This window comes from Ruditapes philippinarum, unplaced genomic scaffold (assembly GCF_026571515.1).
Source record: "Ruditapes philippinarum isolate M1 unplaced genomic scaffold, ASM2657151v2 ctg11077_1_1_1_1, whole genome shotgun sequence".
In the NCBI taxonomy this organism is placed as follows: Eukaryota; Metazoa; Mollusca; class Bivalvia; order Venerida; family Veneridae; genus Ruditapes; species Ruditapes philippinarum.
This window is the reverse complement of record NW_026853128.1, coordinates 20,904-31,224: the sequence shown is the minus strand read 5'-3', so window position 1 is coordinate 31,224 and position 10,321 is coordinate 20,904. Positions and strand designations below refer to the sequence as shown.

The 10,321-nt window shown below is 34.9% G+C and overlaps 1 long non-coding RNA gene across 1 annotated transcript; it reads left to right on the top strand.

Moving 5' to 3' along the window:
• Positions 1–6,623: 6,623 nt before the first annotated feature.
• Positions 6,624–9,412, top strand: LOC132734637 (uncharacterized). The gene is made up of 3 exons (XR_009626350.1): positions 6,624–7,131; positions 8,014–8,214; positions 9,199–9,412. It is a non-coding gene; the product is annotated as an uncharacterized LOC132734637 (long non-coding RNA).
• The last annotated feature ends 909 nt before the right edge of the window (positions 9,413–10,321 follow it).

Genomic DNA, 10,321 nt, shown 5'->3' with positions numbered 1-10,321 from the left:
TAAACCGAGGGCAACTTTCAACCAAGTTAGCCAGTAATGGACTAAAGGTGCACTTGCCCGATATAATGACCTGTTTACTACATATGTTCCGCAGCAATTTTTCAGACTGGAATAAAATCAAGCAATAACGTAATTGTTCTAATATATTTATTTATTCGATTTTTTGAGATGCGGCTAACAACTCGGTGTCCAACTCGGTATCAGCCATTTCTTGCTCCTCCATACTGCCACTGGTAGATGTTGATGCAGTTACTTTGTTTAATGCGTGTGCGTTATCAGACATTGTTATCAGTTCATCTATAGACATGGTGTAATAAGAGTTCAGTGACATTAGAGTTTTGTGTCCAACCAACTTAGCAACATGAATGCCTGGTACTTCATTCCTTCGTTTCTCTGTAACAGTTGTCTTCCTCCCAATGTGGTTAGTATGTCTACCTGGCAGTTTGGTTTCTCTGACATGACCTTTGCAATTGTTCCTAACTTGTTTTTGCCCATCGCCGAATTCATGAACCAGCTTATGTCACTTCCTGGCTTGTAGTTAGGATTCAACCCAACATAAAACTTAGAGTCAGGGGTCTTCATCTTGTCTGGACGATTTTCTGCATATCATTTCTACATTTCTACTGGACAGTCCTTGTCTCCTACAAAGCACGTTCAAATATAGATAAGTCAATACCATCTATATAAAAATCTGGAAACAAAGTGATACCTCGGAAGCATTTACCACAAAAATACAAGAGAATTGTAGACTCGGGACCATACCCCGCTTTTCATGGAATGGCACTACTGTGTCACATTGAAGGTTCCATGAAAACCGCCGTATGAACACATCTGCGGATGTTTCTAAATTCAAAATTTTACTATTTCATGTTTAAATGTTGAATTCTGCTTAAGCCGGTGCTAGGGGGCGTGGACGGTAACTTCACGTACCGTCCATGAACAGGCTCAATCAAACCGAGCCTGCAACATTTTCAATTTTTGCCGTGTTGGGCTTTCTTTAGGGATTCTGTATTTATCTATTTGATTGAGTCTGTACATGAGGGATAATGAATAAGTGCAACATCCCTCACGCCCCCTAGTACCGGCTTAAACGGTTCTTAATTCTCAAAATATGATAAACAAGATCGACAAGGAAAGGCGGCATTCAATGAACGCAGCCCCCACCCAACCCAGCAACAAGCGCCAGCGGCAAGGAGCCCAGGAGGACCCCAAAGAAAAACAGGACAGGGCACAAGGCAGAGTACGGGCAGGCAAACCACTACATCAGAATACATAATAAGTAACTTATAAGGAAATAAAACAAAACAAATAAATGATTTAATATAAGATAGATAAATATAGAATCCCTAAAGAAAGCCCAACACGGCTAAATTGAAAATGTTGCAGGCTCGGTTAAAGCCCACAATGTCAAAAGGCACAGGGGAAGGGGACATGAGACACGGGGAAGGGGGGGGGGGGGAAGAAATAAAATAAATATAAACCAGGGACAAGGGAAGATACTTACCGTAGACGAGAAACAACAAGAGACACTCAAAACTTAAAAGTGCTAGCATCAATGATCCTGAAGGAGCAGAAAAATATAACAACAATGAAGTGAAGTACTGGGCTACTTTTTACGGCTGCCACACAACACTTGACACCGGTTGTTGTGAAGTATAAAAATCTGGAAACAAAGTTATCCCTCGGAAGCATCAATCACAACAAAATTACAAGAGAGTTGCAGACTCAGTTTGATTGAGTCTGTACATGAGGGAAAATGAATAAGTGCAACATCCCTCACGCTCCCTAGCACCGGCTTGAGCGGTACTCAATTATCAACACTTAAAAGTGCTAGACTCAATTATTCCGAAGGACCAGAAAAATATAACAACACTGAAGTAAAGTACGGGGCAACTTTTTACGGCTGCTACACAACACTTGACACCTGCTGTTGTGAAGTAAAAAAATCCGGAAACAAAGTGATCCCTCGGAAGCATTAATAACAACAAAAATACATGAGAATTGCAGACTCAGTTTGATTGAGTCTGTACATGAGGGATAATGAATAAGTGCAACATCCCTTACGCCCCCTAGCACCGGCTTGAGCAGTACTCAATTCTCAACACTTAAAAGTGCTGGCATCAATGATCCCGAAGGACCAGAAAAATATAACAACACTGAAGTGAAGTACGGGGCAACTTTTTACGGCTGCCACACAGCACTTGACACCTGATGTTGTGAAGTATAAAAATCTGGAAACTGAATGATCCCTCGGAACCATTAATCACAACAAAACTACAAGAGAATTGCAGACTCGGTTTGATTGAGTCTGTACATGAGAGATAATGAATAAGTGCAACATCCCTCACGCCCCCTAGCACCGGCTTGAGCGATACTCAATTCTCAACACTTTAAAGTGCTGGCATTAATGATTTCGAAGGACCAGAAAAATATAACAACACTGAACACAGTTTTTTCATAGTTGAAATGTTTGCGATTTTTTTTAAATTTGATTTAATGAGCGGTTTTCAAGATTTTACATGAGCTGTGTATGTCCAGTCTGTTTAGTAGATTGTTAGTATAGATTACGATTTTTACGATTTTGATGTCATATATAGGATCTACAATGTAAAAGTAAAACACTAATTTCATCGGTTTATACATGATAAACTTTTACAAAACCTGGTTGTGCGAACATTTTTGGCACAAAATCCTTTGGGTCACTAGCGATGCCGTCCTTTGTCTTAGTCAACCTCTCAGTAAAAGCTAAGTACTCTCTCCCTGATGCAGTTGTGAGTAGCACTACATCTTCCCACAGCATTGTTTGATGCTCCTGTCTACCACGTAAACCAAAGAGAAGAATATTGTTCAGCCAGATAGTGTTAGACAAAGCTTTGAACAGGTGTTTCTGTAAATTGATAAAAATAAGTTACATTTGACGCACGACGCGAGAAAACCGGTCTTAATCAGTGTGGCAATACCACGTGACATTGACGTCATTTTCGGCATCATTTCCAAGACAAATGTTGCTCGATTCGGAAAAGAAAATAGCCGTAAATATTTTATTTCTGTACCAATTTCTTTGGGATATGCACCAGTCTACGGGGAAAAATATAAGCTTTCCATAGAATATTGGATCTTCGTCAGTATATAATATAGATAAATACAGAATCCCTAAAGAAAGCCCAACACGGCAAAATTGAAAATGTTGCAGGCTCGGTTTGATTGAGCCTGTTCATGGACGGTACTGGAAAGTGCAAGTTACCGTCAGGCCCCCTAGCACGGCTCAAGCAGAATTTTTACATTTAAGCATATTGAACTGGTAAAAATTTAGAATTTTGAAACATCCGAGATGTGTTATCATATACGGCGGGTTCATCATGGAACCTTCAATGTGACACGGAAGTGCCATTCCATGAAAATCGGCATATGGTCCCCAAGTAAAAAAATGCAGCCGTTTTATCAAACACTTTGCCTAACCTTGGAAGTTGCTTGTATTAGAGCGGGCTTCAGTTGCAAGCTATTTCGTTTTTTGGGCGTTATCTGGTCTACGGGCCATAATTAGAAAGTAGGTTTACATCAACCGGGAGTACGGAAGGCAAAACTCTACCTAAATATGTTCATATTTTTATAATGAATGACATAAATCTTACATTTTACTTCAATTGTCAAATCTGGCACCAGTTTCAAGTCGAAAAAAAAGGACTACAGTTTAAAGCCGATTTTAGAATCCGTTGCAAATGCGATGCAACATGCCTACCCGTTCTCTTTCTACTATTTAGTTTTTCATTGTTGATCTTTCACAGAGAGATTATGAAAAACTGATTGTTCCTTATAGCAAAACACTTACTTGTATCGCAATAGTGCACGTCAAATCACGTAGATTTAGTCCTGTCGGAAAATGTATTGCTCATCTTTTCCTATGTAGTTAAATGTGTTTTATTCTATTTCACAATTGCGAAATTGATAAGAAATATATGTGCTCTCAGTGAGAGAAAGAGTTAATATAAAAAACACTTTTGTATGATATGGAAAGGGTTACACTTTAAACGCGAGTGTTTGTTAAGCTAAAGGTATTTTTTTCAGTTTATTCTGACAACACACTGACACTCGTGAATGTGACGAAACAGGTTCTTCTGTCCTCAAAAGAGAGACTTTTAAAAGGTATATATTTTTCTGGAATTGTTGTATAATAAAGTTCTATAGAGTTTTGATAAACTAAAACACAATTTGAACTTGGAACTTTGGCCTTGTAAATCTGATAGAATTGTTACTTAGTTGCATTACTTATAATTCTCTATTTATCAAAAAGACCCAAAATAGCCATGAATAAGAACGAGAATGGACGCCATGTGGAGTAAACAAAGTAGAAAATAGTTAACAGATAAATGATTTTACAAACCCAACATCCATCGATCAAAATCAAAAAATTTCTTGAAACAAAACATTCAAACATGATTATCAATAATTACATGTATATAATATTTACATTAACAGCTGTAAATAGCAACATCGGCAAGATCTATGACTGGGGTCCATATGCCACTGATGCGCCAATTGAATAATTGATAGCTAACATAAGGCCTTAGTAAAATTACGATTACATTTGAAGAGTAATTTCAATTCTTATCCTTCAACTGTCAAATGACTTACTTCTTTATTTACATATCAGATAATTCACTTATTTAGTATATGCGTCACGTTTATCATGTTTTAGATTTTAATGTGCGATCCTTTTTTAATCTTAAAATGGGCTACAAAAAGCCTGTTTAGGACATTTGCAGGTCATGCCGCGTGCAATAATCCATGCATTTACAGCCAATGGCCACATCGATAAGAAATAGTCCCAAATAGCCCTATCGTTTTTATTCAGTTGAAAGAGACATTATTGTTAAAAAAGTTCTACTCGATTTAAATGTTTTCAAACCACAAATATTCCGTTCCCTTCCTCTCTTTACAATGTATATTGGTTGAGCTCTCTGATAAAAGCTGAGTTGACTGATATAATTAACTAAATTTGTCAGATATGCAGTTCATCAACAGAAATAAATGCAATTATAAAATAGATAGTGTTTAATAGTGTTCTTAAGTTAACGAAGTTATAAATCCAGTTCACGAAAACGGTTACCGTGGGTATGAAAACAGGATATAAAAATATTTTTATCAACGAGTGCCACTGTGTTAAAAAGCTTAATCCATCATATACTAAAAGATTGCTACAGGTTCTTTATATATATACAAATGGCTCTTTACAAAAGAATAACATTTGACTTTAAAATTGCCGCGCGTCGAGGCGTAAACCCTTTTTACAGCATACAAATCGAAGTGATCCGGAATTTGCACGTTCATTGGACAGGCCAGCTAAGTCAATCAGAGGCCTGAAACATTTTCAATTTTGCCGTTTTAGGGGAAATTTAGGGTTTCTGTTTTCTATTCCATGTTTAGTTATTGCTACATAACACAAATAAATGTTCATAATCATTACGTGTGAAAGAACAATGATTAAAGAGTAAATCAATTTCTTTACAAATACTGCAGTACAGACAAACAATTTTACTACTTTTAAAATCACTTAAATATCGCAAGCGAGGAAAAATTATTTAAATATTCATTTGTGTTTATGTAAATTGTATAGAAAATAAAAGTTTTTTCATGGTTACACAATTATAGAAAGAGAACGGAAGGCATGTTGCTTTGCGCATTTGCAACGGATTCTAAAATCGGGCTTTAAAACTGTAGTCCTTTTTTTTCGACTTGGAACTGGTGCCAGATTTGACAATTGAAGAAAAATGTAAGATTTATGTCATTCATTATAAAAAAAATGAACATATTTAGGTAAGAGTTTTGCCTTCGCGTACTCCCGGTTGATGTAAACCTGACGTTTTTTTAGATCATGGCGTAGACCAGATAACGCCAGAAAACGAAAAGGAGCTTGCAACTGAGAAGCCCGCTCTAAAACAAGCAATCTTCCAAGGTTTAGGCAAAGTGTTTGATAAACGGCTTATATACTGACGAAAGATCCAATATTCTATGGAAAGCTTATATTTTTCCCCGTAGACTGGTGCATATCCCAAAGAAATTGGTACAGAAATAAAATATTTACGGCTATTTTCTTTTCCGAATCGAGCAACATTTGTCTTGGAAATGATGCCGAAAATGACGTCAATGTCACGTGGTATTGCCACACTGTTAATGACACTACAATAAATGTGCACTACAGCGATTTAAATGACGTCACTCTTATTGCGTATACACATGTAAACACGGAAATGTTTTTTATCGTGTGTTATTGTTTTTAAGTGTAGATCTATTATCGTTAGGATTCACAGAAAAGTTTATATGATGGAGGAGGAGTTAGAAGTAAGTGTCTATAATGTATAATTTATGAAAAACAGCAACAAAAACATATCATGTTTATTAATCAGAGCATCGAATTGATAAATATTTACTGTTGGTATTAAATTTAACACTGACGTTTACAGTACTGTACTCACTACTGTACTGTACTGTATTATTATTAGTCTGTATATCCACAGTACACCAAGAATAGACAGAAGAATAAATTAATCGGCAACGTACATCGGTGCCTTTAAATAGAATACATGTATATTTAGGTTGTTTTGATCTTAATTAGATCTAAGTCTATTATAGGGGTTAATCAATTGCTTTCATATTTTATAGACTAATCTAAATTTAGGTTGCTAATCAGCCGCAAGTTACTTTAATACTCTTTTTCATTATTCATTTAGAATATGTTTCTATAATTCATTTAGAATATGCAAGCAATAAAATAATATAGATCATGGAATGAAAAAAAAAGTTTTTTAGATTTAATATTGTCTTTTATTGATTAATTAGCACGCTTAAGAATTGCTGAGAGAATAGCTCAGTGGATAATGCAGTGGCCTCACATTCAAACAAATCGAGTTCGTATCCTGGCTGATTCCAAATTTTTATATCCGTTTTTTATTCATTATTTTTTTGTCATTCATAGGATCTGAAATCCCTCTACTCGGATTACTTTGAAAGAACACCTATCAACTCACAAAACAGATTTTTCGAGAGATACTGACTTTGATTTTTCAGACGTGGAAAAATGTGACACTAGTGCAACGACGGCACTGCGGGACCACGTTCTTCTCGCACAAAAAGGTAATAATAGGAAAATTTGTAATAATAGGAAAAGAACAATAATGTAGCAATACACTTATAAATAATTTAAACAAATATCTGCCATGCTTGAATTTTTTCAAAGCGTATTTTTTATAAGATTCAATACACTAAAGAATTTAAAAGAATGCATGTGATTTTTATTCGGACGATATCATAATTCCTATGCCCGTGTTTACAAAAATCGTGGTTTTAAAAACTTCAAATTTATGTTTTACTTAGATATTCTTTTTGTAATTTTATTTGAACGTGATCTATATAATGAGTGCATAAGGCGTAGTGTTGCCACACGTGACTCAGAGGAAAAGTTTGTCCATCTTACTTTTATCCTGAATATTTTTTTTATTTTGTAGCAAAATATTTACAATGATATAAGGACAATATGTTTAAATATATACTCTAAACTACCATCTTATAAAAATCAGATATACATCAGTACTAGGGATATATCTACTAACATACTACAAACCACTACTTGTCAACTCATATAGTATCAGTACAAATACAAGTACTGCTGCACCAGTATATTTAGTTTTGAAAGCAAATGAATACCAGTGCTTTAACATTTTAGGGATTTTTCTATCATTTTACCAAGTCTGTACACAGTTAAAATATCAGTCTTTTAACTTGGTCTTACTATTTTCTCTAAAGTTAAAAGACTTAATTTGTGTATAGATTGTGTAATTAATTACTTATTGGACTATATTTTAACAAGCATTCGTTATATTTTAGGGCTGGTTGCGTTGGTTAAGACAAAATACAAAATATATGTATCATGAACACTGTAGTATTGTTAAAAAGCACTTCAAATCGCAGCAGGTAATTAAGGCTTTTCAATATTCTAACAAAAAAAAATATTTTAAGGACATGCGCGGTGTTCAGTTGATGCGGGGTTCGCACATCTAAAGATTAAATTCCGGTGGCATGATTTAGAAACACTTCATCAGCTGGCCCATGTTAAAGAGATGTCATCTACAACCAACAGCCTGTATGTTACCCCAAGTTGTCATGGCGACAATGGAAACCCGTTCTAGAGGGATTTTTCAAACCAATTATTGTTTTAAGGTAACATATGTTTATCTTATTTAAATGAAAATGTTGAAACTCAGAACTCCAGACTCAGAAAATATCTTAAACATGAAAAATTAAGGGTTAATTTTTTCTTTAATCGTTTACAAGAAGCTTTATTTTCTTCTTCGATTTAGTTTAACTTTATATTATGAAGACAATGTAGATACTGTATAAATGATTCCTTAAAGAGTAATATAAGCTCTATCTGTTAAAAACTTATTAATAAAATTAAACGTCCGAGGCGAGTGGTTAAGGGCGTTGACTTCAAACTACTTGCCCGCTCACCGCTGTGGGTTCGAATCCCAACAGGGATTTTGGATTCTTTCATGTGAGGAAGCTATCCAGCTAGCTTCCGGAACGTCGGTGGTTCTACTCAGGTGCCCGTTCGTGCCTGAAATAATGCACGGAAGGGCACCTGAGGTCTTCCTCCACCAGTAAAGCTGGAACGTCGCGATATGACCTATACTGTGTCGATGTGACGTATAACCCAAACAAACAAATAATAAAATTAAAAAAAAAAAAAAAAACAGAAAAAAACATAAGGAAATGGTTCTGTAATCACATAAAAAATAGAAATTGTTGTTACATAGAATGCCTCCACATGTATATGTTCGTGATCAGCATAAAATGTTTCGGAACAAAACATTATTCGCAACATATATCCAGCTAATACACTTTAATGTGAAATTCTGTAACATTTTTTTTCTGGTTTAATTAGATTTATATGTATACTATACGGATAGTCTTATTTTACAAAAAAAAATATTTTACACACATTTACAGTTGATGAAAATCAGTCATGTGACCAAGTTTACTGTCATGCTCTAAAAACTGTTTAAGCTCTTCCGTTCTTTTAACTTACCGAGTTGTAAATGTGCTCCGAATAATGTTGTTTTTTATTTATTAACGCATATAAGGAAATAAGTTTGCGTTATTTTTCATTACGGATATTGATATTTATCATTTTTCTATTGATAGAAAATTCCTGCACTTCCGGTTCCAGTCGAACCAGTGTGGTTATGGGCAAAATAATACCTGAAGGCGAGGAATATTAGATTCAAGTCTTGAAAGAACACGGATTCCGGTTCAGTTCATGTGTCCGTCCAAGCATTATTACGCATAGGGAATGTCAGCAGTGTTGCGAAGTGTGCGTGTGTTCGTCAGTCAAGACAGTTAATCATATTATCAGTGATTAAGGTGAGCTGACTGTTTATAACAGCTAAGTGGCAGATTTAAATATCCAGAACTGTTGTTGTTTGTTGTGTTAAAATATACGGCCATTGTTTCTGTTATAAAGAAAAAGAGAACTTTTTTATTTAACTATGTTTTTTTCCATAAGTATAAACGTTAAACGTAGACTTATATACTTTTGTTGATTTATTTCTTTTGGTATTTACCGCTAAAAATTTGTCTCATTTCAATCTATGTGACCCGGGCATACTAAAACCCCACCAACACACCTGTGTCTTCCCGTTCAATATATATTTGTTTTTCAAGCAGTATATTAGTCTGAAAAATTTCCCGTAAAGATGATGAATAATTTTGTCCACATTAAAGGTATATAGTGTTGTAATTGTTGAAAAAACAATTATTTGCGCCATGTATGACTTGCTTATGGGCGTTGTTATACGTTGCTAAGCCAACGCTAAAATCGAAATAAGCGGGAAGTCTATAGGTTAAATAACTTAATTACTAACTTCTTTACAGCTTAAGCATACTAATGCAGTGAACTTAAGATTTAAATATTATTGCCGTTTTAATTTTCTAATTAACAACGTTAAACGTCAAAATTTTTCGACGTCATGTGTTTACAAAGTGATCAAATATATAACGTTCGTTAAATTGGTATATCTAAATACCTAACCCTTTGATTTGAAAACGGTCTTCACCGTCGTATTCAGAAAGAAATTCTCTACAATAATATGTGAAAAACAGAATTTCGAAAAAAATGTCATTAAGACCGGTTTTCTCGCGTCGTGCCTCATTTGTATCTTATAACAGTATTATGCGATTGAAGGCAGTAAATCAGTTACCATGATATTGTATATCATCCATAACTCATAATGAGATCGAAAGAACTTATGCTGGGTTTTTTCTAAAT